The sequence below is a fragment of the Balaenoptera borealis genome (assembly GCF_965194805.1).
Source record: "Balaenoptera borealis genome assembly, chromosome: 7".
NCBI classification, from domain to species: Eukaryota; Metazoa; Chordata; class Mammalia; order Artiodactyla; family Balaenopteridae; genus Balaenoptera; species Balaenoptera borealis.
In genome coordinates this window covers 1,381,387-1,402,638 of record NC_138864.1, presented here as the reverse complement: position 1 = coordinate 1,402,638, position 21,252 = coordinate 1,381,387, and the positions used below count along the sequence as shown (strand labels likewise).

The following is a 21,252-nucleotide window of genomic DNA, read 5'->3' as shown; positions in this document are numbered from 1 at the left end:
GCTCCATGGCCCATGTCATCACAATGCACCATGACCCCTGTCATCACAATTCTCCAACGCCCCTCTCATCACAATGCTCCACGATACTTGTCATCACATTGCTCCATAACACCTGTCATCACAGTGTTCCCTGCCCATGTCATCACAATGCTCCATGTCCCCTATAATCACAAAGCTCCATGCCTGTTTCCTCACAATGCTCCAGAATTCTTCTCATCCCAATGTTCCATGACCGTGGCATCACAATGCTCCATGGCCCTTGTCATCACAATGCTCCAGAATTCTTGTCATCACAATGTTCCATGACCGTGTCATCACAATGCTACATGAACCTGGTCATCACAGTTCTCCATGACCTTTGTCATCACAATGCTCTATGTCGCTTTTCATCACAATTCTCAATGACCACTTTAATCACTATGCTCGCTGACCATTTTCATCACATTTCCCTATTGTCTTTACAATTCCCCATGGCCCCTTTCTTCACAATGCTCCATGATGCCTGTCATCACAAAGCTCCATGGCTTTTGTTATCACAATGCTCCAGGATCAGTTTCACCACAATACTCCATCCCACTTCTCATCACAGGGCACAATGAAACCTTACATTACAATGCTCCATGACACTTGTCATCACAATGCTCCATGGCCTTTATCGTCACAATGCTCCCAGGCACTTTTCATCACGTTGTTCCATGAAAACTTTCATTACATTGCTCCATGACCATTGTCATCACAATAGTCCATACCCTTGTCAACACGATGCTGCATAATCCCTGTCATCACAATTCTCCATGACTGCTGTCATCACAATACTCCAGGAAAATTTTCATAACAATGCTTCATGCCCCCAGTCATCCCATTGCTTCATGACACTTTTCATTACAATTCCTAGATGATCAATGTCATCACAATGCCCCATGATACCTGTCGTCAAAATTCGCTATGACCCTTGTCATCACAATACTCGATGAACCATGTCATCACAGTGTTCCAGGACACATGTCTTCACAATGATCTATGACTACTTTCATCACAATGCTCCAATACACCTGTCATCACAATGCTCTATGGCCCCTGTTATCATATTGCTCCATGATCTCTTTCATCACAATGCTCCATGACAACTGTCCTCACCATGCCTCATGACGCCTGACATCTCAATGCTCCATGGCCCCTTTCATCACAATGCTCCATGAACCCAGTCATCACTATGTTCCCTGCCCTTTTCATCACAATGCTCCATGGGCCCTGTCATCATAATGCTCCATGCCCTTGTCATCAAAATGCTCCAGAACTCTTGTCATCATAATGCTCCATGCCAATATCATCAAAATGCCCCATGACACTTGTCATCCCATTGCTCCATGACCCTTGTCATCACAAAGCTCCATGACCCCTGTCATCACAATGATCCATGACTCCTTTCCTCACAGTGCTCCAGTACCCTTTTCATCACAATGCTCCATGACATTGTCAGCACAATGCTCCTTGGACCCTGTCATCAAAATGCTCCATCCCCTTTTCATCACAATGCTCCAGATAGCCTATCATTACAATGCTCCATGCCCGTGTCATCACAATGCTCCATGCCCTTGTCATCACAATGCTCCATAGCCCCTGTAATCACGATGCTCCATGCCCTTGTCATCACAATGCTCCAGAACACTTGTCATCATAATACTCCATTCCCGTGTCATCCCATTTCTCAATGACACTTGTCATCAAAATGTTCCTTGGCCTTTGTCATCACAGTGCTCCATGATACCTTTAATCAAAATTCTACATGACCACTGTCATCACAATGCAAGATGACCAATGTGATCACAATGCCCCATGACACGTGTCATCACAATTCGCCTTGGCCCTTGTCATCTCAAGGCTGTATGAACCGTGTCATCACTAGGTTCCAGGTCACTTGTCATCACAGTGATCCATGACCACTTTCATCACAATGCTCCATCAACTCTCTTATCTCAATGCTCCATGGCCTTTGTATTCCCAATGCTCCATTGTCGCGATAATCGCGTTGCTCCATGAACACTTTCATCACAATGCTCCTTGACCACTGTCACCATAATACCCCATGAGGTCTCTCACCACTGTGCTCCATAGCCACTCTCATCAAAATGCTCCATGATCTGTGTCAGCACAATATTGGACGACACTTGTCATCACAATGTTCCATGATCCCTGTAATCACAAAGATCCTTGCCAATGTCATCACAATGCTCCATGTCTCCTGTAATCACAATGCTCCATGCCCTTGTCATCACAATGCTCCAGGTCTGTTGTCATCACCATGCTTCAAGCCCGTGTCATCACAATGTTCCATGAATCTTGTCTTCACAATGCTCCATGGCCCATGTCATCACAATGCTCCATGACCACTGTCATCACAATTCTCCAAGGCCCCTCTCATCACAATGCTCCACGATAATTGTCATCACATTGCTCCATAACACCTGTCATCACAGTGTTCCCTGCCCATGTCATCACAATGCTCCATGTCCCCTTTAATCACAATGCTCCATGCCTGTTTCCTCACAATGCTCCAGATTTCTTGTCATCCCAATGTTCCATGACCGTGGCATCACAATGCTCCATGGCCCTTTTCATCACAATGCTCCAGAATTCTTGTCATCACAATGCTACATGACCGTTTCATCACAATGCTACATGACCCTGGTCATCAATATTCTCCATGACCTTTGTCATCACAATGCTCTATGTCGTATTTCTTCACATTTCTCAATGACCACTTTAATCACTATGCTTGCTGACCATTTTCATCACATTTCCCTATTGTCATTACAATTCCCCATGGCCCCTTTCTTCCCAATGCTCCATGATGCCTGTCATCACAAAGCTCCATGTCTTTTGTTATCACAATGCTCCAGGACCAGTTTCATCACAATACTCCATCCCACTTCTCATCACAGGGCACAATGAAACCTTACATTACAATGCTCCATGACACTTGTCATCACAATGCTCCATGGCCTTTACCGTCACAATGCTCCCAGTCAATTTTCATCACGATGTTCCATGAAAACTTTCATCACATTGCTCCATGACCATTGTCATCACAATAGTCCATACCCTTGTCAACACAAAGCTGCATAATCCCTGTCATCACAATTCTCCATGACTGCTGTCATCACAATACTCCAGGACAATTTTCCTAACAATGCTTCATGCCCCCAGTCATCCCATTGCTTCATGACACTTTACATTACAATTCCTAGATGATCAATGTCAACAAAATGCCCCATGACACCTGTCGTCACAATTCGCTATGACCCTTGTCATTCCAATACTCGATGAACCATGTCATCACAGTGTTCCAGGACACATGTCATCACAATGATCTATGACTACTTTCATCACAATGCTCCAATACACCTGTCATCACAATGCTCTATGGCCCCTGTTATCATATTGCTCCATGATCTCTTTCATCACAATGCTCCATGACCACTGTCCTCACCATGCCTCATGACGCCTGACATCTCAATGCTCCATGGCCCCTTTCATTACAATGCTCCATGAACCCAGTCATCACTATGTTCCCTGCCCTTTTCATCACAATGCTCCATGGGCCCTGTCATCACAATGTTCCATGCCCTTGTCATCAAATGCTCCAGAACTCTTGTCATCATAAAGCTCCATGCCAATGTCATCAAAATGCCCCATGACACTTGTCATCCCAATGCTCCATGACCCTTGTCATCACAAAGCTCCATGACCCCTGTCATCACAATGATCCATGACTCCTTTCCTCACAGTGCTCCAGTACCCTTTTCATCACAATGCTCTATGCCATTTTCAGCACAATGCTCCTTGGACCCTCTCATCAAAATGATCCATTCCCTTTTCATCACAATGCTCCAGATAGCCTATCATTACAATGCTCCATGCCCATGACATCACAATGCTCCATGCCGTTGTCATCACAATGCTCCATGGCCTCTGTCATCACAATGCTCCATGCCCTTGTCATCACAATGCTCCAGAACACTTGTCATCATAATACTCCATTCCCATGTCATCCCATTGCTCAATGACACTTGTCATCAAAATGTTCCTTGGCCTTTGTCATCACAGTGCTCCATGATACCTTTAATCAAAATTCTACATGACCACTGTCATCACAATGCAAGATGAGCAATGTCATCACAATGCCCCATGACACGTGTCATCACAATTCGCCTTGGCTCTTGTCATCTCAAAGCTGTATGAACCGTGTCATCACTTGGTTCCAGGACACTTGTCATCACAGTGATCCATGACCAATTTCATCACAATGCTCCATGAACTCTGTTATCTCAATGCTCCATGGCCTTTGTATTCACAATGCTCCATTGTCGCGATAATCGCGTTGCTCCATGAACACTTTCATCACAATGCTCCTTGACCACTGTCACCATAATACCCCATGAGGTCTCTCATCACTGTGCTCCATAGCCACTCTCATCAAAATGCTCCATGATCTGTGTCAGCACAATATTGGATGACACTTGTCATAACAATGTTCCATGATCCCTGTAATCACAAAGATCCCTGCCAATGTCATCACAATGCTCCATGTCTCCTGTAATCACAATGCTCCATGCCCTTGTCATCACAATGCTCCAGGTCTGTTGTCATCACCATGCTTCATGCCCGTGTCATCACAATGCTCCATGAATCTTGTCTTCACAATGCTCCATGGCCCATGTCATCACAATGCTCCATGACCCCTGTCATCACAATTCTCCAAGGCCCCTCTCATCACAATGCTCCACGACACTTGTCATCACATTGCTCCATAACGCCTGTCATCACAGTGTTCCCTGCCCATGTCATCACAATGCTCCATGTCCCCTTTAATCACAATGCTCCATGCCTGTTTCCTCACAATGTTCCAGAATTCTTGTCATCCCAATGTTCCATGACCGTGGCATCACAATGATCCATGGCCCTTGTCATCACAATGCTCCATGTCCCCTTTAATCACAATGCTCCATGTCTTTTTCCTCACGATGCTCCAGAATTCTTGTCATCACAAAGTTCCATAACCGTGGCATCACAATGCTCCATGGCCTTTGTCATCACAATGTTCCATGGGCCCTCTCATCACAAAGCTCCATGCCCTTGTCATCAAAATGCTGCAGAACATTGTCAGCATAATGTTCCATGCCAATGTCATCAAAATGCCCCATGACACGTGTCATCACAATTCGCCATGGCCCTTGCCATCACAATGCTCCCTGACCCGTGTCATCACTGTGGTCCAGGACACTTGTCATCACAATGATCCATGATCACTTTCATCACAATGCTCCATGAAACATATCATCTCACTGCTCCATAGCCTTTGTATTCACAATGCTCCATGGCCCCTGTAATCACAGTGCTCCATGACCCCTTTCAACCCAATGCTCCAAGACCGCTGTCATCACAATGCCCCATGACGCCTGCCGTCACAAATCTCCAAGGCCTCTCTTACCAAAAAGCTCCATGACCCCTGTCATCACAAAATTCTCTGCCCATATCATCACAATGCTCCTTGTCACCTTTAATCACAATGCTCCATGCCCTTTCATCACAATGCTCCAGAATTCTTGTCATCGCAATGTTCCTTGACCGTGTCATCACAATGCTCCATGACCCTTGTCATCACAAAGCTCCATGACCCCTGTCATCACAATGATCCATGACTCCTTTCCTCACAGTGCTCCAGTACCCTTTTCATCACAATGCTCCATGCCATTGTCAGCACAATACTCCTTGGACGCTCTCATCAAAATGCTCCGTCCCTTTTTCATCACAATGTTCCAGATAGCCTATCATTACAATGCTCCATGCCCGTGTCATCACAATGCTCCATGCCGTTGTCATCGCAATGCTCCTTGTCACCTTTAATCACAATGCTCCATGCCCTTGTCATCACAATGCTCCAGGACTGTTGTCATAACCATGCTTCATGCCCGTGTCATCACAATGCTCCATGAATCTTGTCTTCACAATGCTCCATGGCCCATGTCATCCCAATGCTCCATGACCCCTGTCATCACAATTCTCCAGGGCCCCTCTCATCACAATGCTCCACGACACTTGTCATCACATTGCTCCATAACACCTGTCATCACAGTGTTCCCTTCCCATGTCATCACAATGCTCCATGTCCGCTATAATCACAATGCTCCATGCCTGTTTCCTCACAATTCTCCAGAATTCTTGTCATCCCAATGTTCCATGACCGTGGCATCACAATGCTCCATGGCCCTTGTCATCACAATGCTCCAGAATTCTTGTCATCACAATGTTCCATGACCGTGTCATCACAATGCTTCAATACTCTGGTCATCAATGTTCTCCATGACCTTTGTCATCACAATGCTCTCTGTCGCTTTTCATCACAATTCTCAATGACAACTTTAAACACTATGCTCGCTGACCATTTTTATCACATGTCTCTATTGTCATTACAATTCCCCATGGCCCCTTTCTTCACAATGCTCCATGATGCCTGTCATCACAAAGCTCCATGGCTTTTGTTATCACAATGCTCCAGGACCAGTTTCATCACAATACTCCATCCCCCTTGTCATCACAGTGCACAATGAAACCTTTCATTACAATGCTCCATGACACTTGTCATCACAATGGTCCATGGCCTTTATCGTCACAATGCTCCCAGGCAATTTTCATCGGGATATTCCATGAAAACTTTCATCACATTGCTCCATGACCATTGTCATCACAATAGTCCATACCCCTGTCAACACAATGCTGCATAATCCCTGTCATCACATTTCTCCATGACTGCTGTCATCACAATAATCCAGGACAATTTTCATAACAATGCTTCATGCCCCCAGTCATCACAGTGCTTCATGACACCTTTCATCACAATTCCTAGATGATCAATGTCATCACAATGCCCCATGACACCTGTCGTCACAATTCGCTATGACCCTTTTCATCACAATACTCGATGAACCGTGTCATCACAGTGTTCCAGGACACATGTCATCACAATGATCCATGACTACTTTCATCACAATGCTCCAATACACCTGTCATCACAATGATCCATGGCCCCTGATATCATATTGCTCCATGATCTCTTTCAACACAATGCTCCATGACCACTGTGATCACCATGCCTCATGACGCCTGTCATCTCAATGCTCCATGGCCCCTTTCATCACAATGCTCCATGCCCTTGTCATCAAAATGCTCCAGAACTCTTGTCATCACACTGCGCCATGCCAATGTCATCAAAATGCCCCAAGACACTTGTCATCACAATGCTCCATGTCCTTTGTCATCACAATGTTCCATGGCCCCTCTCATCACAAAGCTCAATACCCTTTTCATCAAAATGCTCCAGATCTCTTGTCATCACAATGCTCCATGCCTGTTTCCTCACAATGCTCCAGAATTCTTGTCATCACAATGTTCCATGACCGTGTCAACACAATTCTTCAATACCCTGGTCATCACTGTTCTCCATGACCTTTCTCATCACAATGCTCTATGTCGCTTTTCATCACAATTCTCAATGACAACTTTAATCACTATGCTCGCTGACCATTTTCCTCACATTTCTCTATTGTCATTACAATTCCCCATGGCCCCTTTCTTCACAATGCTCCATGATGCCTGTCATCACAAAGCTCCATGGCTTTTGTTATCACATTGCCCCAGGACCAGTTTCATCACAATACTCCATCCCCCTTGTCATCACAGTGCAAAATGAAACCTTTCATTACAATGCTCCATGACACTTGTCATCACAATGCTCCATGGCCTTTATCGTCACAATGCTCCCAGGCACTTTTCATCACGATGTTCCATGAAAACTTTCATCACATTGCTCCATGACCATTGTCATCAAAATAGTCCATACCCTTGTCAACACAATGCTGCATAATCCCTGTCATCACAATTCTCCATGACTGCTGTCATCACAATAATCCAGGAAAAGATTCATAACAATGCTTCATACCCCCAGTCATCACAGTGATCCATGACACGTTTCATCACAATTCCTAGATGATCAATGTCATCACAATGCCCCATGACTCCTGTAGTCACAATTCGCTATGACACTTGTCATCACAATACTCGATGAACCGTGTCATCACAGTGTTCCAGGACACATGTCATCACAATGATCCATGACTACTTTCATCACAATGCTCCAAAACAACTGTCATCACAATGATCCATGGCCCCTGTTATCATATTGCTCCATGATCTCTTTCATCACAATGCTCCATGACCACTGTCATCACCATGCCTCATGAGGCCTGTCATCTCAATTCTCCATGGCCCCTTTCATCACAATGCTCCATGCCCTTGTCATCAAAGTGCTCCAGAACTCATGTCATCATAATGCGCCATGCCAATGTAATCAAAATTCCCCATGACACTTGTCATCACAATGCTCCATGGCCTTTGTCATCACAATGTTCCATGGCCCCTGTCATCACAGTGCTCCACGATACCTTTCATCACAATTCTAGATGACCACTGTCATCACAATGCCCCATGACAGATGTTATCACAATTCGCCATGTTCCTTGTCATCACAATTCTCCACGAACCGTGTCATCACAAGGTTCCAGGACACTAGTCATCACAATGATCCATGATCCCTTTCATCACAATGCTCCAAGAACCCTGTCATCTCAATGCTCCATAGCCTTTGTTTTCACAATGCTCCATGGCCCCTGTAATCACAGTGCTCCATGACCCCTTTCATCACAATGCTCCAAGACTGCTGTCATCACAATGCCCCATGACGCCTGCCATCACAAATCTCCAAGGCCTCTCTTACCAAAAAGCTCCATGACCCCTGTCATCACAAAGTTCTCTGCCCATATCATCACAATGCTCCTTGTCACCTTTAATCACAATGCTCCATGCCCTTTCATCACAATGCTCCAGAATTCTTGTCATCGCAATGTTCCTTGACCGTGTCATCACAATGCTCCATGACCCTTGTCCTCACAAAGCTCCATGACCCCTGTCATCACAATGATCCATGACTCCTTTCCTCACAGTGCTCCAGTACCCTTTTCATCACAATGCTCCATGCCATTGCCAGCACAATGCTCCTTGGACCCTCTCATCAAAATGCTCCATCCCCTTTTCATCACAATGCTCCAGATAGCCTATCATTACAATGCTCCATGGCCGTGACATCACAATGCTCCATGCCGTTGTCATCACAATGCTCCATGGCCTCTGTCATCACAATGCTCCATGCCCTTGTCATCACAAAGCTCCAGAACACTTGTCATCATAATACTCCATTCCCATGTCATCCCATTGCTCAATGACACTTGTCATCAAAATGTTCCTTGGCCTTTGTCATCACAGTGCTCCATGATACCTTTAATCAAAATTCTACATGACCACAGTCATCACAATGCAAGATGACCAATGTCATCACAATGCCCCATGACACGTGTCATCACAATTCGCCTTGGCCCTTGTCATCTCAAAGCTGTATGAACCGTGTCATCACTAGGTTCCAGGACACTTGTCATCACAGTGATCCATGACCAATTTCATCACAATGCTCCATGAACTCTGTTATCTCAATGCTCCATGGCCTTTGTATTCACAATGCTCCATTGTCCCGATAATCACGTTGCTCCATGAACACTTTAATCACAATACTCCTTGACCACTGTCACCATAATGCCCCATGACGTCTCTCATCACTGTGCTCCATGGCCACTCTCATCAAAATGCTCCATGATCTTTGTCAGCACAATATTGGATGACACTTGTCATCACAATGCTCCATGATCCCTGGAATCACAATGATCCCTGCCAATGTCATCACAATGCTCCATGTCTCCTGTAATCACAATGCTCCATGCCCTTGTCATCACAATGCTCCAGGTCTGTTGTCATCACCATGCTTCATGCCCGTGTCATCACAATGCTCCATGAATCTTGTCTTCACAATGCTCCATGGCCCATGTCATCACAATGCTCCATGACCACTGTCATCACAATTCTCCAAGGCCCCTCTCATCACAATGCTCCACGACACTTGTCATCACATTGCTCCATAACACCTGTCATAACAGTGTTCCCTGCCCATGTCATCACAATGCTCCATGTCCCTTTAATCACAATGCTCCATGCCTGTTTCCTCACAATGCTCCAGAATTCTTGTCATCCCAATGTTCCATGACCGTGGCATCACAATGCTCCATGGCCCTTGTCATCACAATGCTCCAGAATTCTTGTCATCACAATGTTCCATGACCGTGGCATCACAGTTCTCCATGACCTTTGTCATCACAATGCTCTATGGCGTATTTCCTCACAATTCTCAATGACCACTTTAATCACTATGCTCGCTGACCATTTTCATCACATTTCTCTCTTGTCATTACAATTCCCCATGGCCCCTTTCTTCACAATACTCCATGATGCCTGTCATCACAAAGCTCCATGGCTTTTGTTATCACAATGATCCAGGACCAGTTTCATCACAATACTCCATCCCACTTCTCATGACAGGGCACAATGAAACCTTTCATTACAATGCTGCATGACACTTGTCATCACAATGCTCCATGGCCTTTATCGTCACAATGCTCCCAGGCACTTTTCATCACGATATTCCATGAAAACTTTCATCACATTGCTCCATGACCATTGTCATCACAATAGTCCATACCCTTGTCAACACAATGCTGCATAATCCCTGTCATCACAATTCTCCATGACTGCTGTCATCACAATACTCCAGGACAATTTTCATAACAATGCTTCATGCCCCCAGTCATCCCATTGCTTCATGACACTTTTCATTACAATTCCTAGATGATCAATGTCAACAAAATGCCCCATGACACAATTCGCTATGACCCTTGTCATCACAATACTCGATGAACCATGTCATCACAGTGTTCCAGGACACATGTCATCACAATGATCTATGACTACTTTCATCACAATGCTCCAATACACCTGTCATCACAATGCTCTATGGCCCCTGTTATCATATTGCTTCATGATCTATTTCATCACAATGCTCCATGACCAGTGTCATCACCATGCCTCATGACGCCTGTCATCTAACTGCTCCATGGCCCCTTTCATCACAATGCTCCATGAACCCAGTCATCACAATGTTCCCTGCCCTTTTCATCACTATGCTCCATGGGCCCTGTCATCACAATGCTCCATGCCCTTGTCATCAAAATGCTCCAGAACCCTTGTCATCATAATGCTCCATGCCTATGTCATCAAAATGCCCCATGACACTTGTCATCACAATGCTCCATGGACTTTGTCATCACAAAGTTCCATGACCCCTGTCATCACAGTGCTCCATGATACCTTTCATCACAATGCTCCAAGACCGCTTTCATCACAAGGCCCCATGACGCATGCCATCACAGATCTCCAAGGCCTCTCTTACCAAAAAGCTCCATGACCCCTGTCATCACAAAGTTTTCTGCCCATATCATCACAATGCTCCTTGTCACATTTAACCACAATGATCCATGCCTTTTCATCACAATGCTCCAAAATTCTTGTCATCGCAATGTTCCTTGACCGTGTCATCACAATGCTCCATGACCCTTGTCATCACAAAGCTCCATGACCCCTGTCATCACAATGATCTATGACTCCTTTCCTCACAGTGCTGCAGTACCCATTTCATCACAATGCTCCATGCCATGGTCAGGACAATGCTCCTTGGAGCCTGTCATCAAAATGTTCCATCCCCTTTTCTTCACAATGCTCCAGATAGCCTATCATTACAATGTTCCATGCCCGTGTCATCACAATGCTCCATGCCGTTGTCATCACAATGCTCCATGGCCCCTGTAATCACAATGCTCCATGCCCTTGTCATCACAATGCTCCAGAACACTTGTCATCATAATACTCCATTCCTGTGTCATCCCATTGCTCAATGACACTTGTCATCAAAATGTTCCTTGGCCTTTGTCATCACAGTGCTCCATGATACCTTTAATCAAAATTCTACATGACCACTGTCATCACAATGCAAGATGACCAATGTCATCACAATGCCCCATGACACGTGTCATCACACCTCGCGTTGGCCCTTGTCACCTCAAGGCTTTATGAACCGTGTCATCACTAGTTTCAAGGACACTTGTCATCACAGTGATCCATGACCACTTTCATCACAATGCTCCATGAACTCTCTTATCTCAATGCTCCATGGCCTTTGAATTCACAATGCTCCAATGTCCCGATAATCGCGTTGCTCCATGAACACTTTCATCACCATGCTCCTTGACCACTGTCACCATAATGCCCCATGACGTCTCTCATCACTGTGCTCCAAGGCCACTCTCATCAAAATGCTCCATGATCTGTGTCAGCACAATATTGCATGACACTTGTCATCACAATGCTCCATGATCCCTGGAATCACAATGATCCCTGCCAATGTCATCACAATGCTCCATGTCTCCTGTAATCACAATGATCCAGGCCCTTGTCATCACAATGTTCGGGTCTGTTTTCATCACCATGCTTCATTCCCGTGTCATCACAATGCTCCATGAAGCATGTCTTCACAATGCTCCATGGCCCATGTCATCACAGTGCACCATGACCCCTCTAATCACAATTCTCCAAGGCCACTCTCATCACAATGCTTCACGATAATTGTCATCACATTGCTCCATAACACCTGTCATCACAGTGTTCCCTGCCCATGTCATCTCAATGCTCCATGTCCCCTATAATCACAATGCTCCATGCCTTTTTCCTCACGATGCTCCAAAATTCTTGTCATCAAAATGTTCCATGACCGTGGCATCACTATGCTACAATACCCTGGTCATCAATGTTCTCCATGACCTTTGTCATCACAATGCTCTATGTCGCTTTTCATCACAATTCTCAATGACCACTTTAATCACTATGCTCGCTGACCATTTTCATCACATTTCTCTATTGTCATTACAATTCCCCATGGCCCCTTTCTTCACAATGCTCCATGATGCCTGTCATCACAAAGCTCCATGGCTTTTGTTATCACAATGCTCCAGGACCAGTTTCATCACAATACTCCATCCCCCTTGTCATCACAGTGCACAATGAAACCTTTCATTACAATGCTCCATGACACTTGTCATCACAATGCTCCATGGCCTTTATCGTCACAATGCTCCCAGGCACTTTTCATCACGAGGTTCCATGAAAATTTTCATCACATTGCTCCATGACCATTGTCATCACAATAGTCCATACCCTTGTCAACACAATGCTGCATAATCCCTGTCATCACAATTCTCCATGACTGCTGTCATCACAATAATCCAGGACAATTTTCATAACAATGCTTCATGCCCCCAGTCATCACAGTGCTCCATGACACCTTTCATCACAATTCCTAGATGATCACTGTCATCACAATGCCCCATGACACCTGTCGTCACAATTCGCTATGACCCTTGTCATCACAATACTCGATGAACCGTGTCATCACAAGGTTCCAGGACACTTGTCATCACAGTGATCCATGACCACTTTCATCACAATGCTCCATGAACTCTGTTATCTCAATGCTCCATGGCCTTTGTATTCACAATGCTCCATTGTCCCGATAATCGAGTTGCTCCATGAACACTTTCATCACAATGCTCCTTGACCACTGTCACCATAATGCCCCATGACGTCTCTCATCACTCTGCTCCAAGGCCACTCTCATTAAAATGCTCCATGATCCGTGTCAGCACAATATGCGATGACACTTGTCATCACAATGCTCCATGTTCCCTGGAATCACAATGATCCCTGCCAATGTCATCACAATGCTCCATGTCTCCTGTAATCACAATGCTCCATGCCCTTGTCATCACAATGCTCCAGGTCTGTTGTCATCACCATGCTTCATGCCCGTGTCATCACAATGCTCCACGAATCTTCTCTTCACAATGATCCATGGCCCATGTTATCCCAATGCTCCATGACCCCTGTCATCACAATACTCCAAGGCCCCTCTCATCACAATGCTCCATGACACTTGTCATCACATTGCTCCATAACACCTGTCATCACAGTGTTCCCTGCCCATGTCATCACAATGCTCCATGTCCCCTATAATCACAATACTCCATGCCATTTTCCTCAAGATGCTCCAGGATTCTTGTCATCACAATGTTCCATGACCGTGGCATCACAATGCTCCCTGGCCTTTTCATCAAAATATTCCATGGACCCTGTCATCACAATGCTCCATGCCCTTGTCATCAAAATGCTCCAGGACACTTTTCATCATAATGGTAATGCCAATGTCATCAAAATGCCCCATGACACCTGGCATCAAATTGCTCCATGGCCTTTGTCATCACAATGTTCCATGGCCCTTCTCATCACAAATCTCCATGCCCTTGTCATCAAAACGCTCCAGAACTCTTTTCATCATAATGCTCCATGCCAATGTCATCAAAATGCCCCATGACACTTGTCATCAAAATGCTCCATGGCCTTTGTCATCACAATGTTCCATGGCCCCTGTCATCACAGTGCTCCATGATACCTTTCATCACAATTGTAGATGACCACTGTCATCACAATGCCCCAGGACATATGTCATCACAATTCGCCATGGTCCTTGTCATCACAGTGCTCCTTGAACCGTGTCATCACAAGGTTCCAGGACACTTGTCATCACAATGATCCATGATCACTTTCATCACAATGCTCCATGAACCATGTCATCTCAGTGCTCCATAGCCTTTGTATTCACAATGCTCCATGGCCCCTGTAATCACAGTGCTCCATGACCCCTTTCATCACAATGCTCCAAGACCGCTCTCATCACAATGCCCCATGACGCCTGCCATCACAAATCTCCAAGGCCTCTCTTACCAAAAAGCTCCATGACCCTTGTCATCACAAAGCTCCATGACCCCTGTCACCACAATGATCCATGACTCCTTTCCTCACATTGCTCCAGTACCCTTTTCATCACAATGCTCCATGCCATTGTCAGCACAATGCTACTTGGACCATTTTATCAAAATGCTCCATCCCCTTTTTATCACAATGCTCCAGATAGCCTATCATTACAATGCTCCATGCCCGTGTCATCACAATGCTCCATGAATATTGTCTTCACAATGCTCCATGGCCCATGTCATCACAATGCTCCATGACCCCTGTCATCACAATTCTCCAAGGCCCCTCTCATCACAATGCTCCACGACACTTGTCATCACATTGCTCCATAACGCCTGTCATCACAGTGTTCCCTGCCCATGTCATCACAATGCTCCATGTCCCCTTTAATCACAATGCTCCATGCCTGTTTCCTCACAATGTTCCAGAATTCTTGTCATCCCAATGTTCCATGACCGTGGCATCACAATGATCCATGGCCCTTGTCATCACAATGCTCCATGTCCCCTTTAATCACAATGCTCCATGTCTTTTTCCTCACGATGCTCCAGAATTCTTGTCATCACAAAGTTCCATAACCGTGGCATCACAATGCTCCATGGCCTTTGTCATCACAATGTTCCATGGGCCCTCTCATCACAAAGCTCCATGCCCTTGTCATCAAAATGCTGCAGAACATTGTCAGCATAATGTTCCATGCCAATGTCATCAAAATGCCCCATGACACGTGTCATCACAATTCGCCATGGCCCTTGCCATCACAATGCTCCCTGACCCGTGTCATCACTGTGGTCCAGGACACTTGTCATCACAATGATCCATGATCACTTTCATCACAATGCTCCATGAAACATATCATCTCACTGCTCCATAGCCTTTGTATTCACAATGCTCCATGGCCCCTGTAATCACAGTGCTCCATGACCCCTTTCAACCCAATGCTCCAAGACCGCTGTCATCACAATGCCCCATGACGCCTGCCGTCACAAATCTCCAAGGCCTCTCTTACCAAAAAGCTCCATGACCCCTGTCATCACAAAATTCTCTGCCCATATCATCACAATGCTCCTTGTCACCTTTAATCACAATGCTCCATGCCCTTTCATCACAATGCTCCAGAATTCTTGTCATCGCAATGTTCCTTGACCGTGTCATCACAATGCTCCATGACCCTTGTCATCACAAAGCTCCATGACCCCTGTCATCACAATGATCCATGACTCCTTTCCTCACAGTGCTCCAGTACCCTTTTCATCACAATGCTCCATGCCATTGTCAGCACAATACTCCTTGGACGCTCTCATCAAAATGCTCCGTCCCTTTTTCATCACAATGTTCCAGATAGCCTATCATTACAATGCTCCATGCCCGTGTCATCACAATGCTCCATGCCGTTGTCATCGCAATGCTCCTTGTCACCTTTAATCACAATGCTCCATGCCCTTGTCATCACAATGCTCCAGGACTGTTGTCATAACCATGCTTCATGCCCGTGTCATCACAATGCTCCATGAATCTTGTCTTCACAATGCTCCATGGCCCATGTCATCCCAATGCTCCATGACCCCTGTCATCACAATTCTCCAGGGCCCCTCTCATCACAATGCTCCACGACACTTGTCATCACATTGCTCCATAACACCTGTCATCACAGTGTTCCCTTCCCATGTCATCACAATGCTCCATGTCCGCTATAATCACAATGCTCCATGCCTGTTTCCTCACAATTCTCCAGAATTCTTGTCATCCCAATGTTCCATGACCGTGGCATCACAATGCTCCATGGCCCTTGTCATCACAATGCTCCAGAATTCTTGTCATCACAATGTTCCATGACCGTGTCATCACAATGCTTCAATACTCTGGTCATCAATGTTCTCCATGACCTTTGTCATCACAATGCTCTCTGTCGCTTTTCATCACAATTCTCAATGACAACTTTAAACACTATGCTCGCTGACCATTTTTATCACATGTCTCTATTGTCATTACAATTCCCCATGGCCCCTTTCTTCACAATGCTCCATGATGCCTGTCATCACAAAGCTCCATGGCTTTTGTTATCACAATGCTCCAGGACCAGTTTCATCACAATACTCCATCCCCCTTGTCATCACAGTGCACAATGAAACCTTTCATTACAATGCTCCATGACACTTGTCATCACAATGGTCCATGGCCTTTATCGTCACAATGCTCCCAGGCAATTTTCATCGGGATATTCCATGAAAACTTTCATCACATTGCTCCATGACCATTGTCATCACAATAGTCCATACCCCTGTCAACACAATGCTGCATAATCCCTGTCATCACATTTCTCCATGACTGCTGTCATCACAATAATCCAGGACAATTTTCATAACAATGCTTCATGCCCCCAGTCATCACAGTGCTTCATGACACCTTTCATCACAATTCCTAGATGATCAATGTCATCACAATGCCCCATGACACCTGTCGTCACAATTCGCTATGACCCTTTTCATCACAATACTCGATGAACCGTGTCATCACAGTGTTCCAGGACACATGTCATCACAATGATCCATGACTACTTTCATCACAATGCTCCAATACACCTGTCATCACAATGATCCATGGCCCCTGATATCATATTGCTCCATGATCTCTTTCAACACAATGCTCCATGACCACTGTGATCACCATGCCTCATGACGCCTGTCATCTCAATGCTCCATGGCCCCTTTCATCACAATGCTCCATGCCCTTGTCATCAAAATGCTCCAGAACTCTTGTCATCACACTGCGCCATGCCAATGTCATCAAAATGCCCCAAGACACTTGTCATCACAATGCTCCATGTCCTTTGTCATCACAATGTTCCATGGCCCCTCTCATCACAAAGCTCAATACCCTTTTCATCAAAATGCTCCAGATCTCTTGTCATCACAATGCTCCATGCCTGTTTCCTCACAATGCTCCAGAATTCTTGTCATCACAATGTTCCATGACCGTGTCAACACAATTCTTCAATACCCTGGTCATCACTGTTCTCCATGACCTTTCTCATCACAATGCTCTATGTCGCTTTTCATCACAATTCTCAATGACCACTTTAATCACTATGCTCGCTGACCATTTTCCTCACATTTCTCTATTGTCATTACAATTCCCCATGGCCCCTTTCTTCACAATGCTCCATGATGCCTGTCATCACAAAGCTCCATGGCTTTTGTTATCACATTGCCCCAGGACCAGTTTCATCACAATACTCCATCCCCCTTGTCATCACAGTGCAAAATGAAACCTTTCATTACAATGCTCCATGACACTTGTCATCACAATGCTCCATGGCCTTTATCGTCACAATGCTCCCAGGCACTTTTCATCACGATGTTCCATGAAAACTTTCATCACATTGCTCCATGACCATTGTCATCAAAATAGTCCATACCCTTGTCAACACAATGCTGCATAATCCCTGTCATCACAATTCTCCATGACTGCTGTCATCACAATAATCCAGGAAAAGATTCATAACAATGCTTCATACCCCCAGTCATCACAGTGATCCATGACACGTTTCATCACAATTCCTAGATGATCAATGTCATCACAATGCCCCATGACTCCTGTAGTCACAATTCGCTATGACACTTGTCATCACAATACTCGATGAACCGTGTCATCACAGTGTTCCAGGACACATGTCATCACAATGATCCATGACTACTTTCATCACAATGCTCCAAAACAACTGTCATCACAATGATCCATGGCCCCTGTTATCATATTGCTCCATGATCTCTTTCATCACAATGCTCCATGACCACTGTCATCACCATGCCTCATGAGGCCTGTCATCTCAATTCTCCATGGCCCCTTTCATCACAATGCTCCATGCCCTTGTCATCAAAGTGCTCCAGAACTCATGTCATCATAATGCGCCATGCCAATGTAATTAAAATTCCCCATGACACTTGTCATCACAATGCTCCATGGCCTTTGTCATCACAATGTTCCATGGCCCCTGTCATCACAGTGCTCCATGATACCTTTCATCACAATTCTAGATGACCACTGTCATCACAATGCCCCATGACAGATGTTATCACAATTCGCCATGTTCCTTGTCATCACAATTCTCCACGAACCGTGTCATCACAAGGTTCCAGGACACTAGTCATCACAATGATCCATGATCCCTTTCATCACAATGCTCCAAGAACCCTGTCATCTCAATGCTCCATAGCCTTTGTTTTCACAATGCTCCATGGCCCCTGTAATCACAGTGCTCCATGACCCCTTTCATCACAATGCTCCAAGACTGCTGTCATCACAATGCCCCATGACGCCTGCCATCACAAATCTCCAAGGCCTCTCTTACCAAAAAGCTCCATGACCCCTGTCATCACAAAGTTCTCTGCCCATATCATCACAATGCTCCTTGTCACCTTTAATCACAATGCTCCATGCCCTTTCATCACAATGCTCCAGAATTCTTGTCATCACAATGTTCCTTGACCGTGTCATCACAATGCTCCATGACCCTTGTCCTCACAAAGCTCCATGACCCCTGTCATCACAATGATCCATGACTCCTTTCCTCACAGTGCTCCAGTACCCTTTTCATCACAATGCTCCATGACATTGTCAGCACAATGCTCCTTGGACCCTCTCATCAAAATGCTCCATCCCCTTTTCATCACAATGCTCCAGATAGCCTATCATTACAATGCTCCATGCCCGTGACATCACAATGCTCCATGCCGTTGTCATCACAATGCTCCATGGCCTCTGTCATCACAATGCTCCATGCCCTTGTCATCACAAAGCTCCAGAACACTTGTCATCATAATACTCCATTCCCATGTCATCCCATTGCTCAATGACACTTGTCATCAAAATGTTCCTTGGCCTTTGTCATCACAGTGCTCCATGATACCTTTAATCAAAATTCTACATGACCACAGTCATCACAATGCAAGATGACCAATGTCATCACAATGCCCCATGACACGTGTCATCACAATTCGCCTTGGCCCTTGTCATCTCAAAGCTGTATGAACCGTGTCATCACTAGGTTCCAGGACACTTGTCATCACAGTGATCCATGACCAATTTCATCACAATGCTCCATGAACTCTGTTATCTCAATGCTCCATGGCCTTTGTATTCACAATGCTCCATTGTCCCGATAATCACGTTGCTCCATGAACACTTTAATCACAATACTCCTTGACCACTGTCACCATAATGCCCCATGACGTCTCTCATCACTGTGCTCCATGGCCACTCTCATCAAAATGCTCCATGATCTTTGTCAGCACAATATTGGATGACACTTGTCATCACAATGTTCCATGATCCCTGTAATCACAAAGATCCCTGCCAATGTCATCACAATGCTCCATGCCTCCTGTAATCACAATGCTCCATGCCCTTGACATCACAATGCTCCAGGTCTGTTGTCATCACTATGCTTCATACCCGTGTCATCACAATGCTCCATGAATCTTGTCTTCACAATGCTCCATGGCCCATGTCATCACAATGCTCCATGACCCCTGTCATCAAAATTCTCCAAGGCCCCTCTCATCACAATGCTCCACGACACTGGTCATCACATTGCTCCATAACACCTGTCATCACAGTGTTCCCTGCCCATGCCATCACAATGCTCCATGCCTTTTTCCTCACGATGCTCCAGAATTCTTGTCATCACAATGTTCCATGACCGTGTCATCACAATGCTACAATACCCTTGTCATCAGTCTTCTCCATGACCTTTGCATCACAAAGCTCTATGTCTCTTTTCATCACAATTCTCAATGACCACTTTAATCACTATGCTCGCTGACCATTTTCATCACATTTCTCTATTGTCATTACAATTCCCCATGGCCCCTTTCTTCACAATGCTCCATGATGCCTGTCATCACAAAGCTCCATGGCTTTTATTATCACAATGCTCCAGGACCAGTTTCATCACAATACTCCATCCCCCTTGTCATCACAGTGCACAATGAAACCTTTTATTAAAATGCTCCATGACACTTGTCATCACAATGCTCCATGGCGTTTATCGTCACAATTCTCCCAGGCACTTTTCATCACGATGTTCCATGAATACTTTCATCACATTGCTCCATGACCATTGTCATCACAATAGTCCATACCCTTGTCAACACAATGCTGCATAATCCCTGTCATCACAATTCGCTATGATCCCTGTCATCACAATAATCGATGAACCGTGTCATCACAGTGTTCCAGGACACTAGTCATCACAAGGATCCATGACCAATTTCATCACAATGTTCCATGAACTCTGTTATCTCAATGCTCCATGGCCTTTGTATTCACAATGCT

At 45.2% G+C, this 21,252-nt stretch overlaps 1 long non-coding RNA gene across 1 annotated transcript in view; it reads right to left on the bottom strand.

The window, feature by feature from the left end:
* Nucleotides 1-2,728: 2,728 nt before the first annotated feature.
* The window catches only part of LOC309632187, a 115,560-nt gene continuing 97,036 nt past the window's right edge, over nucleotides 2,729-21,252 (bottom strand). Inside the window, exon 2 of the long non-coding RNA XR_014246781.1 lies at nucleotides 2,729-3,003. This is a non-coding gene — a long non-coding RNA (uncharacterized lncRNA). The remainder of the gene's footprint in view (nucleotides 3,004-21,252) is intronic.